The 19852-nt window shown below is 39.0% G+C and overlaps 1 long non-coding RNA gene and 1 other non-coding gene across 3 annotated transcripts in view; one reads left to right on the plus strand and one right to left on the minus strand.

Moving 5' to 3' along the window:
- The window catches only part of LOC118766900, a 526709-nt gene that overhangs the window by 386129 nt on the left and 120728 nt on the right, over positions 1–19852 (minus strand). The gene's annotated exons all lie outside the window — the stretch shown is intronic.
- LOC115221839 lies at positions 19097–19203 on the plus strand. Its single transcript, XR_003882659.1, has one exon. It is a non-coding gene; the product is annotated as a U6 spliceosomal RNA (small nuclear RNA).

A 19852-nucleotide genomic window follows, 5' to 3' on the forward strand; every position in this document is an offset into this window, starting at 1 on the left:
ATCTGTTAAACAGGCTGGCGGAGATCATATCACGTTGCAGTCTACAAATCTATGTTCAAAATATCGTTCGATTCGAAGTAAAATAGACAGTAAAAATAGACAGTAAAATAGACCTAGGCGTAGGAGTGGCTATGTGGTGAGTAGCTTGCTTACCAACCACATGGTTCCGGGTTCAGTCCCACTGCATGGCACCTTGGGCAAGTATCTTCTACTATAGCCTCGGGCCGACCAAAGCCTCGTAGGTGGATTTGGTAGACAGAAACTGAAAGAAGCCCGTCGTATATATGTATATATATATATATATATATGTGTGTTTGTGTGTCTGTGTTTGTCCCCCACCTCAACATCGCTTGGCAACCAATGCTGGTGTGGTTACGTCCCCGTCACTCAGCGGTTCGGTAAAAGAGACTGATAGAATAAGTACTAGGCTTACAAAGAATAAGTCCCGGGGTCGATTTGCTCGACTAAAGGCGGTACTCCAGCATGGCCACAGTCAAATGACTGAAACAAGTAAAAGAGTATACATTTAAGAATAGCTTAATTCATATTCATGGATGTGTTTATATTTTGTAACGATGTACTCTATGTAATGGAAGCACTCCGTCGGTTACGACGACCAGGGTTCCGGTTGATCCGAATCAACGGAACAGCCTGCTCGTGAAATTAACGTGTAAGTGGCTGAGCACTCCACAGACACGTGTACACTTAACGTAGTTCTCGGGGATATTCAGCATGACACAGAGAGTGACAAGGCTGGCCCTTTGAAATACAGGTACAATAGAAACAGGAAGTAAGAGTGAGAGAAAGTTGTGGTGAAAGAGTACAGCAGGGATCACCACCATCCCCTGCCGGAGCCTCGTGGATCTTTTAGGTGTTTTCGCTCAATAAACACTCACAACGGTCTGGGAATCGAAACCGCGATCCTATGACCGCGAGTCCGCTGCCCTAACCAGTGGGCCATTGCGCCTCCACACTCTATGTAACACCCAAACACCCAAACAGACAGCAGACAGAAATCGCCATTTATCTACATAATTTCCTAAATAGATCCACTTATTTCGGTTAGTGACTTATTCACGAATATACCACGAATGACAAAGCCTTTCATATCACTTCAGGCAAATGACAATCGCTGCATGAAAGACTGTTCTGCTTTTAGACAAATGCGCTGTTATCACAAAGGTCACACCTTGTTTACATGTAGGAAGGAATACCTTCTTAATTTATATTGATAAATGTGTTAATGTTTTGTAACGACCATCCACAGAAGAGGACAGAACTCGCCATTTATCTACCAACTAGCAGCATAGCCCGGCATTGCCCGGGTATGTAAGAGCCCCTAGTAGGCAACGACTAATCCCAATCTAGTCCTTTCCCTCTTGGGAACGAAGGCGCATGTGCAGGTTGCAATATCTTCTCATCACTCGAATACTTCTGTGTATACGATGTTCCTAGCTGTCCCTTTGGGCGATAAAAAGGTCGAGTTGTGTCCCCTAGACAGAAAATGTGTTGCATATAAAAAGCTTAGATTCTGGACCCCATGTCGAATTTATCGATCTTTCTCAGAACTGGGGGAACTTTTCAAAATTTTCGCTGCATTAGTTTTGAATTATGACATTGGGCTATGTGTGTGTCAAGTTTCATCAGAATCGGTTGAAAACCGTGGTCAGGGTGAGGGTACAACCTGACAGACACACAGACAGACAAACTGCCGTTTATATATAGAGAGATAACATTGTAATCTGCACTGTATACATACAGTTCAAACGCTTTTTATGTATAAGAATATTTCTTAATTCGTATTGATAGGCGCAGGAGTGGCTGTGTGGTTAGTAGCTTGCTAACCAACCACATGGTTCTGGGTTCAGTCCCACTGCGTGGCACCCCGGGCAACTATCTTCTGCTATAGCCTCGGGCCGACCAAAGCCTTGTGAGTGGATTTGGTAGACGGAAACTGAAAGAAGCCCGTCGTATATGTGTATATATATATATATATATATATGCGTGTGTGTGTTTGTGCGTCTGTGTTTGTCCCCCTAGCATTGATTGACAACCGATGCTGGTGTGTTTATGCCCCCGTTACCTAGCGGTTCGGCGAAAGAGACCGATAGAATAAGTACTGGGCTTACAAAAGAATAAGTCCCGGGGTCGAGTTGCTCGATTAAAGGCGGTGCTCCAGCATGGCCGCAGTCAAATGACTGAAACAAGTAAAAGAGTAAAGAGTATACGGGATGTTTTCGTAAGTGTTGAAAATGTATTGATAATCTGCACGTTATTTTATTTTTATAATCAGTTTGCAAATTTATTTGCTGGGAACGCACAAAAGACCTTTTCAGAGTTATTTACTTTAAATCCTTATTATCTCATATCAGATTAGCATGTTATTACGTAACATGCTTCGCGATTTTCGCATACATAATTTATTGGTATTTCTTCCTCAGTTCTATATATTCTGGGAACGCATTAAAGCGCTTTTCTGGGCTACTTTATCTGAACTCTTGCTATCGGGTAACTACTTTCATATTATTACGTAAATGACTTCACAATTTGGGGAGTCATAATTTTTCCTAAAAACAAAAGCCTATCTAAGACGGTTCAGCATTCTCTGTAAATGCACAAAAGCCGTTAGATTCATTACTCTCTTTTACTCTTTTACTTGTTTCAGTCATTTGACTGCGGCCATGCTGGATCACCGCCTTTAGTCGAGCAACTAGACCCAAGGACTTATTCTTCGTAAGCCCAGTACTTATTCTATCGGTCTCTTTTGCCGAACCGCTAAGTTACGGGGACGTAAACACGCCAGCATCGGTTGTCAAGCAATGTTAGGGGGACAAACACAGGCACACAAACACACACACACATATATATATACATATATACGACGGGCTTCTTTCAGTTACCGTCTACCAAATCCACTCACAAGGCTTTGGTCGGCCCGGGGCTATAGCAGAAGACACTTGCCGAAGGTGCCACGCAGTGGGACTGAAACCTGAACCATGTGGTTGGTTAACAAGCTACTTACCACACAGCCACTCCTGCGCTCATTACAACATTTAAATTTAATTTGTCAAAATACTTTCGTCGCTTTGAGACCACGACTTGATCACTGACAAAATTCCATGCTGCATCAGAATTTTGTCATGGAAAAGGTCACGGCCTCAAAGCGACGAAAATGTTTTAACCATTTAAATTTATATGTTGAAGTGAATCTAACGGTTTTGTGTGTTTTAAATGGCTTATAAACATGCTCCACGCTGCAATTGTTATAATTATATATATATATATATATATATATATATACCGAAGTAAGTACATATATGTGAAACAAGGTAGAAAAAAAAGAGTACTCAAATACTAGGAGTAGAGTAACATATATATAAATAAGAAGGTGTTTGTATGATTGTGTGTGTGCATATATATATAACATGAAGTATGTGTCGAAGTTTCCATTTGTAAAACATAAGACACTTATACTGGGACGGATTTGATTTCATTAGTATATTATTGACAAATGTCTCTCACTGTTAAATTATCGCGTTACATTATTGAACAAATACAGAATCTCATTCACTGAAAATTGTCATTGAGAAATAGTTTTGGCAGAATTTGAATATGGACGGCTCTTTCCATAAAAGAAACTACTAACCTAAATATGATACATTTATAACCCCAATGGCATTATATTTTCGACAAAAGTTGAGTTTCTTGTAAATAGGTAACTGTAAATATATAAGACTAGCAGTATCGCCCGGCGTTGCTCGGGTTTGTAAGGGAAATAACTATATAAGTATATTTAGAGACGTAAAGTATAATAGCCATCTCAATATGGCTAACCACAAAGGGGAGGGGGGACTGTAAAAAAATTATTATTAAATCTCAGAACGTAAAAAGCTACAGAGTTACTTCCCTTATATATGTCAAAAATGCATTAAAAATGGGAAAAAATTGATGCTAATTTTTTTTTTAAATCGTAGACTCATCGTAGACGCGCGCTAATACTCAGAAGGGCTCGATATGAATCACGACTATAAGATACCCGGTTTTGGTTAAACTGCACCGCAAAATGTGGGAGTAGTTAGGAATCTAAATCGTAGGAGACAGACAGCACACAACCTCACTTTTATATATAAAGATATCTATATACCAATCACTTACGACTGGCGTGCTAAATGTGCAACTAACACGTTTATCGTTGATTTTTCACTGTCTGTCTCCACTTTTCCTTCGATATATTTTTTATTTCAGAAGTTGATCAATCGTTGTTTATATCATTATCAACCATAATCTGTATGTGGTAAAAACACGATGAAATTAATTTTTTTCGAGATGCAGCCATTTCATCTTCCTAGGATTGCATTTCTGAAGTAGATTTCGTTATCCAAGAAAGAAGGATGTGTATGCTGCCATCCAGTGCAGTTGCTATTTCTAGCAGATTTAATGAGCACCCCTATCGCACATACACACTGACTCGCTTTGTCAGTTGTTTGTCAATACACCAGTTATAAAAATGTCAGCTGTACTTTGGAATGTTATATTTTCAGTCGATAGCATCGTTTTTGATGTTCGTTGTCTTATCTACATTGACACGTATCTCTTGTCTTCTTCTGAACAGCTCAAGTGGTTTTCCAGAAATTGTATTATCGTTTCCAGACGAATTTGTAGTTTGAAATAGAATCAGTCTTTGACTGAAAGAGAAGCACCGGTTGTGCTAACTCTGCTGCGCATACCTTCTTTGGTAACCCTGTAAGAAAGATACTTGCCTAATTACCTTAATTCAGCTGTCTCCAACCCCTTTTACACGTGGGAGCGACGGATTAAAACATTATAAAGCAATTAAAATATATATTTCTTTACTACCCACAAGGGGCTAAACATAGAGGGGACAAACAAGGACAGACAAAGGGATTAAGTCGATTACATCGACCCCAGTGCGAAACTGGTACTTTATTTATCGACCCCGAAAGGATGAAAGACAAAGTCAACCTCGGCGGAATTCGAACTTATAACGTAACGACAGACGAAATACCGCTAAGCATTTCGCCCTGCGCGTTAACGTTTCTGCCAGCTCGCCGCCTTAAGTAATTAAAATATAATTTACTTCTTACATCTCTCTATATATAAAGCTGAAGTTGTCTGTGTATGGCAGGTTTGGTAGCCTTCAACACACACTATCTCCCCCGAGACCCTGCGGTGCAAGTTAACCAAAATTGAGAGTATGATAGAAGAAGGCTTGCTTTTCCTTCCGTAGAAGAAAAACTTCAAATCGGACCATGTTAACACTAAAAATTATTAACATCAAAAAGGTGCTTTTTTTTCCAGTGAAAATCCCTATTTTTTACGATTTTTTGACTGCTGTGTCGCCATATTTCGGTGTATTTCAACCAGGAAAATGTTCACTTAACGAGAATCCCAAGCTACATAATGCAAAATTTTTACTTTTCAAAAATTCCAATTCTAAAGGGTCGAAACAAATCCGAGCAACGCCGGGCAATACTGCTAGTATATAATACAAATATAATGCAAAAGTTCTCTACATGCTACATTGTTCAACAGACCATAAAAAAAAACTGAAAAAGTTATTGCTTCTTTGCAGCCGGAACCAAGCGATACAGGGCCAGGAGGTTGAGAACTCCTGACCTAGTACCTTTATTAAGCGCTTGGTATTGAGTTTTTAAAGTTTTTCAGTTTCTGAATTTCCCCCTTTTCCCTGTGCTTGGATGTCTATAGCTATTTTTTATCATTCTATATTTCTACTACCGTTAAATGTGTTTCCTTTCAATTCTTTATCGTAATTTTTGTTCAAAGGAAAATGTTTATGATCAACATTAGCAAAGTTTCAAGCAATGTTTAAACTTACAGTCTGCGTTGCAGGCAGATCTTGCTTTTTTTTTTCCCCCCATTTTTTTTTGGTTCCTTATTGTAATAATGTACTGCTGGATTATCAATTTGCACTGGAATGAATTCGTTATTCTTTTAATGTCTTTTAACGATTTTTTATGGATGCTTTATCTTTTGTTGAATTTAATAAAAACTGCACTTCCAGTGAATAAGGTTAACATGAACGCTAACCTACTGACGGTATTTTGGCGGCGGCTACTACTACTACTACTGCTACTACTACTACTGCTACTACTACTACGAGCTGCTGATTCGAATTATTTAAGTGACACTATTAAGTTTTATCGCAATTTTTCTCGGTAGCCATTATTTTTCTTTCCTTTTTTTTTTTTAAATAACATTTTCTCCGCGTGAGTATATTTCATTTGAAAGATGAAAACTGTACAGAGAAGAAAAGAAAATGGTAAATAAGCAGGTGTGTGTATCCGTTTGTGTGACTGCAATTTCCGTGTGGGAATTCGGGTATTGAATGAAGAGAGAGAAAAAGTGAGTGAGAGGGAGAGAGAGAGAGAGCAAATACCAGCATATTTGTGAGGATGACTAAGATGATTAAATTTTTTTTTTTAATTATTATTTACATATATCTGAAAGTGTTTGAGATTGATTTTCGAAAAAGACGAGCGTATCCATTGTTAAGATTTAAAACAAAAATATTTGTCTGTATTGTGACTGCTCAGGATGAACTCAACGTGGGTGTTTAATTCACATACCTATAATTAATGAGTATGACAAATGTAAATGAAGCCCTCATATTATTTGTCTGTATAAAACGATAAACATCGCCGTTTTCAGGCCTAGCTAGGCTCATGGGCCCAGTTTCCCGGTTTCTGTGGCGTATGTGTTCCCCCCAGCCGGACGGAATACCAGTCTACCGCAGCGTTACTCAAGAAACATGAAGAGGGAGTGAGAGAAAGTTGTGGCGAAATAGTACGGCAAGGACTGCCCCCCCCCCTGCCGGAGACTCGTGGATCTTTATGTGTTTTCGCTCAATAAAAACACACAACGCCCGGTCTGGGAATCGAAACCGCGATCTCCCGCTGCCCTCCACATTTGTCTGTATGCATGTGCTTATGTACGCTTATGTATTTATCTGTGGATTTTTACACACACACACACACACACGCATACACGCACACGTACTCACATACATGTATATATATTTGTGTGTGTGTGTGTGTGTTAGCTAGTGAGGGAGGAAGCACTCCGTCGGTTACGACGATGAGGGTTCCGGTTGATCCGAATCAACGAAACAGCCTGCTCGTGAAATTAACGTGTAAGTGGCTGAGCACACCACAGACACGTGCACCCTTAACGTAGTTCTCGGGGATATTCAGCGTGACACAGAGAGTGACAAGGCCGGTCCCTTGAAATACAGGTACAACAGAAAAAGGAAGTTGTGGTGAAAGAGTACAGCAGGGATCACCACCATCCCCTGCCGGAGCCTCGTGGAGCTTTAGGTGTTTTCGCTCAATAAACACTCACAACGCCCGGTCTGGGAATCGAAACCGCGATTCTATGATCGCGAGTCCGCTGCCCTAACCACTGGGCCATTGCGCCTCCACTGTGTAGCTAGTACATGTTTGACTTAACAAACTCGGTCGCTATTCCCTTAATAACTCCCGGAAATATTGATTCGATAAAGATTAATCGCACTGAATTTAAGGAACTCCCTTTATTTCCACTTTCATCTTAAAGAACAACACCGTTTCTTGTAAGCATCGTCACACAATTATCGGTTCTGGAATGGGTTAACACATGAAACATCAATCGGAACGCCATAAAGTGTGGGTTTTCAACAGCATCGATCTGTTGTTAGAGGAAATTTTATGACTAACATCGAACCGTCTTCATATCACTCAATTATTGCTATGCACTGCTTTTGATATCGTGTCATAAAATGCCATGCATGGTTTACCGAATAGAATATATTTGAGAAACGATTGGACAAAAGGTGGGTTTATTTTAATCAGCTTGTTCAATGTTGTAATTATTAAGAGAGAATTGATCAATTTCAAATCCATATATTAGTGTTTTTTGCGCTATCAACATCCCCATGAACTGGGTTGAAACGAAATTAATAACAATGACAGCACTTTATATTTCTGTAATGTCATTATTTGTTTCCATATTGATAATTAATTACTCAGTCGTAATAAGAACTTCGTAGAAAATTTTACTTGCTCTTACAGCTTCATGACCAAATTCTGAAGCCTCTCGATAGACACCCTTTTTGAAACACAAAAGACACAATTTCTTCGTTCTGAAAAGTGGTTCGCTACCTTCGCTTTATGAATGCAATAAATACTTGCTTCTTACTCTCTTTTACTCTTTTACTTGTTTCAGTCCTTTGACTGTGACCATGCTACAGCACCGCATTTAGTCGAGCAAATCGAACCCAGGACTTATTCTTTGTAAGTCCAGTACTTATTCTATCGGTCTCTTTGGCCGAACCGCTACGCTACGGGGACGTAAACACACCAGCATCTGTTGTCAAGCGATGTTGGGGGGACAAACACAGACACAAACATATACATACACACATTTATATATATATATATATATACATATATATATATATATATATACACATATATATATATATACATATATACGACGGGCCTCTACAGTTTCCGGCTACCAAATCCACTCACAAGGATTGGTCGGCCCGAGGCTATAGTAGAAGACACTTGCCCAAGGTGTCACGCAGTGGGACTGAACCCGGAACCATGTGGTTGGTAAGCAATCTACTTACCACACAGCCACTCCAAAGCCTTCTTGTTTATACTAATAAACAAAGACATCAGTGAAGGTAAAACGCACGTAAATATGTAATGACAAGTGGCATTTTATCCTTCTTCGTGTGTCTAACAAACAATTAAGATCATACAGCGACAATGATCTCCTAATCCAGATAAGTCTTCCGTTTCAATCAACTGGCATTCATTATATAAATAGCCTAATTACAAGTTATTAATAATTCATAACTTATATCATTCACTGATAATAGGCTTATGAGCTTATGAAACATAACCGAATAATTGTTTTCATTAAGATATTCTATGCACGATTATAACTAAGTATATGGCGGCGAACTGGTAGAATCGTTAGCGCGCTGGACAAAATTCTTAACGGTAATTTCGCCCATCGCTACGTTCTGAGTTCAAATTCCGCCGAGGTCGACTTTGCCTTTCATCCCTCCAGGGTCGATAAATTAAGTTACGCACTGTCCTCTCCCACCAAATTTCAGGCCTTGTGCCAATAGTCGAAAGGGTTATTATTTCTTTTTTCTTTTTCTTTTACTTGTTTCAGGAGCATCGCCTTTAATCGAGCAAAGTAAGCCCAGTAATTATTCTATCGGACTCTTTTGTCGAACCGCTAAGTTACGGGGACGTAAACACACCAGCATCGGTTGTCATCCAATGCTGGGGGGACAAACACAGACACACAAACATACACACGCATATATATATATATACATATATACAACGGGCTATAGTAGAAGACACTTGCCCAAGGTGCCACGCAGTGGGACTGAACCCGGAACCATGTGGTTGGTAAACGCGCTGCTTACCACACAGCCACTCCTGCGCCTATAACTAAGTATGCTTGTTTGAATATTTATTTATGGGGACTAGAGAGACGACTGACGAATATATGCGGGAGAAGTATGTGAAAAGAACAAATTGTAGGGAACATAGTTTGGGGCATAATGGAGTAGGCCTGATGCAAAATGCGATGTGTGAAGTGTGCTCATTATGCGGAGAACGAAAGAAACAGCGACGGATGATTAAGCATTATCCGAGAGAGTATCGCACAAGAGTTCCTATCACTGCATGCCGAAACAAGGCCAAGAGGTTTGGAGGTGGGGTAAGCCAAATTAAGTGGAGGCGCAATGGCCCAGTGGTTAGGGCAGCGGACTCGCGGTCGTAGGATCGCGGTTTCCATTCCCAGACCGGGCGTTGTGAGTGTTTATTGAGCGAAAACACCTAAAAGCTCCACGAGGCTCCGGCAGGGGATGGTGGTGATCCCTGCTGTACTCTTTCATCACAACTTTCTCTCACTCTTACTTCCTGTTTCTGTTGTACCTGTATTTCAAAGGGCCGGCTTTGTCACTCTTTGTGTCACGCTGAATATCCCCCGTGAACTACGTTAAGGGTACGCGTGTCTGTGGAATGCTCAGCCACTTACACGTTAATTTCACGAGCAGGCTGTTCCGTTGATCGAATCAACCGGAACCCTCGTCGTCGTAATCGATGGAGTGCTTCCAAGCCAAATTAAACGACCCCAGCACTCGAGTGTTCCTCGTTTCATCGAGCCCGAAAGGATGAAAGGCAATCTCGAACTTTGCAGAATTTGAACTCAGAACGTAAACACAGACGGAAAGCTGCTAAGCATTTTGCCCGGCGTGCTAACGAGTCTGTAGCCTCACTGTCTTTTCAAAGCCTGTATAATGATAGACGCAGTAAAGACATAGACAGCAGAAGTGGAGGCGTAATGGCCCAGTGGTTAGGGCAGCGAACTAGCGGTCGGAGTATCGCGGTTTCGATTCCAGACCGGAGGTTGTGTGTGTTCATTAAACGAAAACACCTAAAAGCTCCACGGCGGAGGCGTGGGGCGAAATCCGCTGTACTCTTTCATCACAACTTTCTCTCACTCTTTATTCCTACTTCTGCCACAAAGCAGAAAACCCATGGTGTAACCCACTATACTGTGGTAAACTTTCAGACCTTAGTCTATATTGCGAATACTCTGTACCCCAGGATGGTTCAGCTCTCCACACGTTAAAAGCTACCGTTTATGGAATGAGGATAACAACGTAGCCTTCGCCCCCGTGCAAAGAGCCAGTCTATCGTGTGTGGTGGGTGGATCTTCAAGTTGCCGCACGCATTCTTAGTAGCTTAGAGTAGGCTCGAATTAGAGATTATTTCTTGTGGCTAATGGCGTGAGTCCTGATTGATAGAACAAGAAAGAGGAGACAGCAGACAATCCCACCGCCACTTTATGGCAGGTCGAACATTCCGTCGAAAATTTTATGCAAAATTAGAAAAACATCGTCCGTGTATCTATGTCTTACTACTCTAAGAAAATAACTAGCTTCATTGAAAGTGATTATACGTAATGTTAGAGAGAGAAGGCAGGCATGAATCCAAGGCTATCACCCATGCAGGACTAGTAAATCGATAACCATCACTGTGTTTGGTATTCATGTAATCCTAAAAGCCGATCCATGGTTATTAATGGCTAACAAATATCAAGAGTTAAACAAATATAAACAGTTATATAAATTTAGGCAGAAACGCGGGTGTTTCAGAAAGAAATATGACCGCCATCTTCGATATTAAACTCTCTCTTATCACAAACTATCACACACACACACACACACACCACACACATATAGGCGCAGGAGTGGCTGTGTGGTAAGTAGCTTGTTTACCAACCACATAGTTCCGGGTTCAGTCCCACTGCGTGGCATCTTGGGCAAGTGTCTTCTACTATAGCCCCGGGCCGACCAATGCCTTGTGAGTGGATTTGGGAGACGGAAACTGAAAGAAGCCTGTCGTATATATGTATGTATATATATATATATGTATGTGTGTGTGTTTGTGTATCTGTGTTTGTCCTTCTAGCATTGCTTGACAACCGATGCTGGTGTGTTTATGTCCCCGTAACTTAGCGGTTCGGCAAATAGAGACTGATAGAATAAGTCCCGGGGTCGATTTGCTCGACTAAAGGCGGTGCTCCAGCATGGCCGCAGTCAAATGACTGAAACAAGCAAAAGAAACAAAGATAGTTAGAGTACAGAGGATCCACAAGACCAGCGTCGAAAACACAGAGATGGCGAGAGATACATGATAATAAGCGTATTGAGAGCAGTCAGCAACTGATGATGATAAATATGGGTTTCTTTCCTAAACAATAGGCGCAGGCGTGGCCGTGTGGGACGGAACTGGCTTCCTAGCTATATGGTTCTGGGTTCAGTCCCACTGCGTGTCAACTTTTTCGTGTCACAAATGTATTAATTATGGATTCTGAGGTACATATTTCTGGTACAGAAATTCCCAGATTTGCAACAGCCTTCGAATAAATGCAAGAAAGTATAATAGTCCCTTAATATTTTATATTCAATATTTCATCTATTCAATAAGACAATTAATACTTCATTTCATTTTACTAAATATATATTATTTATACTATATATTCTATATTCTACATTAATATTATAAAGAATATAAATAAAACATAAAAAACAGAGTTGGAATTTCTTTGTATAATATAAATCCCTCTATACACAATCATACAAACCCCTTTATATATATATAATATATATATAATATATATATATATATATATATATTATATATATATATATACTCTTTTACTTGTTTCAGTCATTTGACTGCGGCCATGCTGGAGCACTGCCTTTAGTCGAGCAAATCGACCCCGGGACTTATTCTTTGTAAGCCCAGTACTTATTCTATCGGTCTCTTTTTCCGAACCGCTATGTGACGGGGACGTAAATACACCTGCATCGGTTGTCAAGCAATGCTAGAGGGACAAACACAGACACACAAACACATACACATATATACATATATATATATACATATATACGATGGGCTTCTTTCAGTTTCCGTCTACCAAATCCACTCACAAGGCATTGGTCGGCCCGGGGCTATAGCAGAAGACACTTGCCCAAGATGCCACGCAGTGGGACTGAACCCGGAACCATGTGGTTGGTTAGCAAGCTACTTACCACACAGCCACTCCTGTGTGCATAGAAACCAGCAGAGATATTCACCCGGCATCGTAGAGACAGAACTGTTAAAATAGCTAGATTTGCAATACCTTACCAGGTCAGCATTATTCATTCATTTATTTATTTATTTATTTGTTCCTTCATTTGTTTGTTTGCTATCTGTGCCTAATACAGAATTTGAAAGAATATTGATCGCATGTGGTACAATATCACCATTTATATCGACAGACATAGTAATAGATAGAAAGATCGGAATACTCATGAGATTTCACAATTTCCATGATCATTTCGCCAACCTAGTGATAACTTAATTTTCGATTATAGCCTGTGGATTATTGTTTAGCTGTAATCGCACATTGAAGCTTACAACATAATGTTTAATAGTTCTCATAATAAATTTTAACTATTTGCTCGTATTTTTGTTTGGGGTTAATTATCGTTGACACATCGATTCCAGATAGAATATCGTGTTACTTTACACTTTAATTATAAAATCATAGGTTCTGTGCTCATCGATCTAAGCTGATGGAATTTTTTTTTTTCAATAAAGGAGACATGTCTGTTCAATTGTATGTGTGAGAGGAAAGGAAATTATACATAATGTTAGAGATAGAAGGCAGGCGTGAATATCCAAGGCTGAATGAACGATAACTCGATCACCCATGCAGGACTAGTAAATCGATAATCGTCACTGTGTTTGGTATTCATGTAATCCTAAAAGCCGATCCTGGTTATTAATGGCTAACAAATATCAAGATTTAAACAAATATAAACAGTTAGGATAGAGAGGATCCATAAAACCAGCGCCGAAATTACAGATATATATATATATATATATATATATATATATATATATATATACATGATAATAAGCGTATTGAAAGCAGTCAGCAACTGATGATGAGAAATATGGGAGTTCTTTTTCCTAAACAATAGGCGCAGGGGTGGCCGTGTTTGTAAGGAAATTGCATCCTAACTACATGGTTCTGGGTTCAGTCCCACCGAGTGGCAACTTCTGTCGGTGTCTTTTACTATAGCCTCATGCCGTCCAAAGCTTTCGTAACCGGAAACTAAACTAAGCTCGTCGTGTGTCTGTGTCTGTCCCCACCACCATAGCTTGAAAACCGATGCTGGTGTGTTTACGTCCCTGTTCGGCAAAAGAGAGCGGTAGAATATGTCCTGCGGTCGATTTCTTCGAGGAAATGTGGGTGCTACAGCATGGCTGCAGTCAAATGACTGAAACAAAGTTGTCTTATAAATTTCCATGTAACTTAACTGCCTTACGCAAACGCATAGACACATACATACAAGTACGTATAAATAAATATATGTGTGTGTGTGTGTGTGGTATGTGTATATATATATATATATATAGAGAGAGAGAGAGAGTGGAGGTGCAATGGCCCAATGGTTAGGGCAGCGGACTCGCGGTTTCGATTCCCAGACTGGGCGTTGTGAGTGTTTATTGAGCGAAAACACCTAAAAAGCTCCACGAGGCTCCGGCAGGGGGTGGTGATCCCTGCTGTCATTTCTCACCACTCTTTCACCACTCTTTCTTCTGTTGGCCTGCTCGCTTAGCCAGCGGGGTGGCGTCATTCGAAGGCTAAAGCAATGCAAACGCATTGTGACCAGCGATGTGTAACTACATCTGATGGACTGGTCGGTCACGTGATATATATATATATATATATTATATATATATGATATATATATAATATATATTTGTTGTGGGTTGTTGGCATCCTTTTTGTCTCGGGAGACAATGGAGTTGCGCATAAAAAATAGTCTAGTCCGGTTTTTACATTCAAGTCCTAATACATTCCTGCTGTGGCGTTAGTCCTATCCTGGACAAACGCTCCGCTGCAGGTTCCGCAAATGTAGTGAAGACTTTGCTGGCTGGTTGTAATGTCATATGTATATGTGTGTGTGTAAGTAGTATGGTTACGTATATATATATATATATTATATATATTATATATGTGTGTGTGTGTGTGTGTGTGTCTGTGTATCTATATATATAAATATTCAAAATGGGGGCGAGAAATTGGATATTAATTTAATTAACATCGATTTCCCAACTTTGGTCTAGCATAAAAAACTGAAGGTTCAGGAAAATTGTATTATATATATATTAGAGGGAAACCACTATGTGGACACCCATATGCTAGAAATAGATCCGCTATGGTCTCACCACTAAGAAATGTTCTTGCTCGATTACGTTTGGGTTGTTTTGCTAAATTTTTCTTCAGAACATTTCTTAGTGGTGAGACCGTAGCGGATCTATTTCTAGCATATGGGTGTCCACATAGTGGTTTCCCTCTAATATATATATATATAACACATATATAAATATATATATGAATATATACAAACACATACACGCGCACCACGCGCACACACACACACATACATACATACATACATACATATATATATATATATACGTATGTATGTAGTTTGCTAATGTAAGATTGCTATTGACTGTAACTTCGAAATTTCGGCCACCTCTCTCTTTGAGTTAACTGGCTGAAACGTTGAAGTCACTGTCAAGTACATTCTTGTATAGGAATTATTAATTTGTATAGAATAGACCGCTGTCATCGACGTAATCGATTCGTCGACCGCCACCACCATCGCCCCACCCATGATCGCTATTACCATAGCAAATATTGCTGGCTTTCGGCCAAAATTTGAGAGCTTTATTTACTTATGTTGGAGGTTGAATGTTAACAAGACTCTACATAAAAGTAATGCTAAAATAATGACTTGTTAAAACATTTACATCAGTTTCTCTGCAATTGCATAAGCTTGATATTTTTTGCACGAAAAAAAAAGATATTTTCTTAATAAAGATAGTTACACGATCATTTACTGTCACATCCATAGAAGTAGCAGGTAAATGTTTTCTATTTAATTAAAAGGTGAAATATCACATACATCTGGGAAGTAATGATGTCTAAATAACCGCTGAAAGAATCATTGAGTGAATTTACAAATCCGTTAAAAGATTAGTGAATGGTAAAAGCGAATGTACAATTTATTAATACCCTCCATCTGAATTCAAATACTACTGAACTCAACTTTATATTTTATCCTTTTGGAACCACTAAAAAAAAAAAACCTGACGAGAACGAGCTTCCACGGGCACCGATATTACAACAATCCCCCTCAACGGGACGCTAGTACCTTGCAGGATAAAAAGCCGGAATACCCTCCATCAGGCATTTGCCATATCAAGAGAATACCCTCCATCGGGCATTTCATCCCTGGGCATGGATACATTGAAACTCCGACGTCTGGCAACTGACTTGGCAGACACCCATGAAATTATTAGCCATTTTACTAAAATACTCTGAGCACCTTTTCAAACTCCACCTGTCTAACACCCGTGGACATGTTTACAAAGTCAGAAAACAGCATAGCTCCCGTGACTTTCGGAAACATTTTTTCACACTCAGAGTTGCTGAAGCATGGAACAAACTGCCGGCATCAGTTGTTAGTTGTCGGATCACTGCATCCTTCAAAACTTCCATGCTTCCTGAGATTCGCCAACACTACACCTCATTTTCTCTCCTCCATACACACGCAAGCATGTATCTGACTCATACACTGTTCACTTCCCAGACATTTGTACATTACTACATATGCTATATACGCACTTTTGACAAGTTGTGGTGAAACTGAGCACTGTATACAATAATTTCATTATTATTATTATTATTCTATTTGTAGCCAAGGAATATGAAACACAAATGTAGTTTAAATTTAATTGAAACTCGAAAAGAGAATGGCAAAAGTTTTTAAGTGCAAGAGTAAATACAAATAGATACATTTATATGCTAACCGTAAAGATGTTACGATAATGAAATATAACCAAATATATATAATTTTCTCTTCTGTCAGTGAAAGAAGATATAATTATTTATCACACAGCGAGAAACTGAATTTTCTCATACATCTAAGGCAGTGCTTTTCAAACTTTTTTCTGGAGCGGAACCCCAAGGAAACATTCCACTGCCTCGAGGAACCCCTGTGCAATAATTTAATTGTCTTATGCACACGTATCTGCACAGGAGAATTAAAAATTACTGCCGATTGTAGCAGTTTTGTAACTTCTTGCGTAACCCTGGACTGTACTGGCGGAACCCTAAGGTTCCGCGGAACCCTGGTTGAAAACCTCTGATCTAAGGAATAGTGCACACCGGTAAGATTTCTTTTTCAACCCTAGGACACATAAAGCCAGTTAACCAGTTTCCACGGGCACCGAGATTACAACATTCCCCCTCAACGGGATGCTAGTACCTTGCATGATAAAAAGCCAGGAATTTACAGGGAAGTGAGTAATCCATTTAGATGGACTCTCGTTCTCGTCTGGTCCTTTATTTTAGCGGTTCCAAAGGGATGAAAGATAAAGTTGGGTTCAGTAGGATTTGAATTCAGGGTGTAAAAACCCGGAAGAAATGCCGTTAAGTGTTGCGCAACGTGCAAAATTTAAGTCAACTCACCGCCTATACAGAAAAACTACAGGCAGCTAAAATAATGTTTAATTAAAGTATTAAATAACGAAGTCATTATGTTGGATGATGTAATTAAACTATTAGTTTTCCACAATAAAAAAATAAATATCTGGGAATTTTTTTAGAACGCATTGAAAAATAATTCCATCGTATTAATGTGCCACGTAAGGTTAAAAACATTGATTGCGTTAATCAAAGAAAGTGTCAGGAAATTTGAGTGAATCCGTTCACGTCATGGAAATCCAATATAATACCGAGGATTATCATTTGAATGAAAATCAATAACGGATTTAGGCGATGCCAATAACTGAAATTAAATATCCATTGATTTAATGATTGAATTGAAATAAAATGGATGTAACTCGGGTGTAAAAAAAAAAAATAATGCAGTAAATGAACAAAAAATAAGCGTGGTACAATTATCGTGAAACCATACGTATATCCAAATATATTGAATGGAAACGTATGGCAATCTTATCTGCAGCCACAGAAATACAATTCTAACATTGCAAAATATAATGGTCTCTATTATAATTCAAACGGAATTAGTTTTCATAGTGAAATTAGTATTTGAGAAATGAGTTGTGTAAATACCATGGCATCAAACATGTTGTGAATTAGGACTAAGTCAGAAACTAGTGGAGGACGTTTGAAAATAACCTTACTCGGGGAAAATGATCGCTGAAATTTTCCGTATTTGATAGTATAACAGATACGCGTGCTTATTAGATGCACCGCGATTTTAGCAGCATTTATTCAAGATGTGTTCAGAGCATTAAAGCCTGTTATATATATATAACACAATCTAGCATTATATTACACCACAAAGCAAAACAAGTTCCTTTGCTATAGCAGAAAACATTACTCTATATAAAAAAAAACTAGCAGTATCGCTCGGCGTTGCTCGGGGTTGTTTCGACCCTATAGAATTGGAATTTTTAAAAAGTAAAACATTTCCATTATGTAGCTTGTTATTCTCTTTAAGTGAACATCTTTCTGGTTGAAATGCACGGGAAAATGGCGACACAACAGTTAAAAAATCGTAAAAAATAGGGAATTTCATAGAAAAAAAAGCACCTTTTTAATGTAAATAGGTTTTGGTGTTAACATGGTCCGATTTGAATTTCTTCTTCTACGGAAGGAAGAGCAAACCTTCTTCTATCATACTTTCAATTTTGGTCAACTTGCGCCGCAGGGTCTCGGAGAAGATAGTGTTAGTTGAAGGCTACCGAACCTGCCATACACAGACAACTTCAGCTTTATATATATATATATATAACGCAGTCTAGCATTATAATGCAATACAAAGCAAAACAAGTTCCTTTGCTATAGAAGAAAGCATTACTTTATATAAAATATAAGTTAGCATTACAGTTGAACATAAAGCAAGGAATCACGGCGGTGAATACATTCTACATGCTTATAGTAATAATATATATAAGAAGGCAAAAGCCAAGCGATTTATATAAAGAGAGCTTCCACTACGTTACAAGTAATAAGAATAATGTTTGGATAAATATTATTATGGAGTCCATCTAAGTGAAGTTGTCCGTTTGGATTAAACTTAGCATATAGTAGTAGTGGGAGGTTCAACGTCGCATATAAGCCCTACTTAGTATGAGAGGATTTTAAGAGAAATACGTGCCACTTTCATGCCGTTAAATAAAGTTACATATTTGTGGCACAGGGCCAGAAGTTTGTGAGAGGAGGGTTAAGTCGATTACAACCACCCCAATAAAGGACTGGTACGTATTTTCATTGTCCCCAAGGGAATGAAATGCAAAGTCGACCTCGGTGGAAGTTGACTTTAGAATGTAGAAACAAACGAAATACTGCTATGCATTTCGACAAACGTGACAACCATGCTGACTTAAATACGATAGTAAAATATAAAATTGGGGAAAGTAAGTAAATAATATTCAAAGTACTAGCTACGGCGGTACATACTCTAAAATTGGAACAATGTAAAGAAGATTAGCATGGGCCCTGCGCAAGGATGACACGGAAATTCGTGAAGCGTTCTATATATTTCTAGGCGTAGGAGTGGCTGTGTGGTAAGTAACTTGCTTACGAACCACGTGGTTCGGAGGTCAGTCCCACTGCGTAGAAACTTGGGCAAGTGTCTTCTACTATAGCCTCGGACCGACCAAAACCTTGTGAGTGGATTTGGTAGACGGAAACTGAAAGAAGCCCATCGTATATATATATATATATATATATATATATATATATATATAGATGTGTGTGTGTGTGTGTGTGTATTTATGTGTGTGTATATGTTTGTGTGTCTGTTTGTGCTTCCCCACCCCAACTTCGATTGAAAACCGATGCTGGTGTGTTTACGTCCCCGTAACTTAGCGGTTCGACAAAAGAATACCGATAGAATAAGTGCTGGGCTTACAAAGTCCTGGGGTCGATTAGCTCGACTAAAAGCGGTGCTCCAGCATGGCCACAGTCAAATGACTGAAACAAGTAAAAGAGTAAAGTAACTAAATATCATTCAAACAGTAACGAAATATTATTCAAGAAGTGAAGAAATATTATTCGAATAAAATGTTATTTAATTATCATATTCTTAATGCTTCACAGTAATATTTTAGTCTATGTGGAAATTGGTCTGTGATAAATATTTATCTTCAAGCTCTATTTATTTCGTAATATATGAATACTTTAATATTTA

Source organism: Octopus sinensis, linkage group LG18 (assembly GCF_006345805.1).
Source record: "Octopus sinensis linkage group LG18, ASM634580v1, whole genome shotgun sequence".
Taxonomy (NCBI): Eukaryota; Metazoa; Mollusca; class Cephalopoda; order Octopoda; family Octopodidae; genus Octopus; species Octopus sinensis.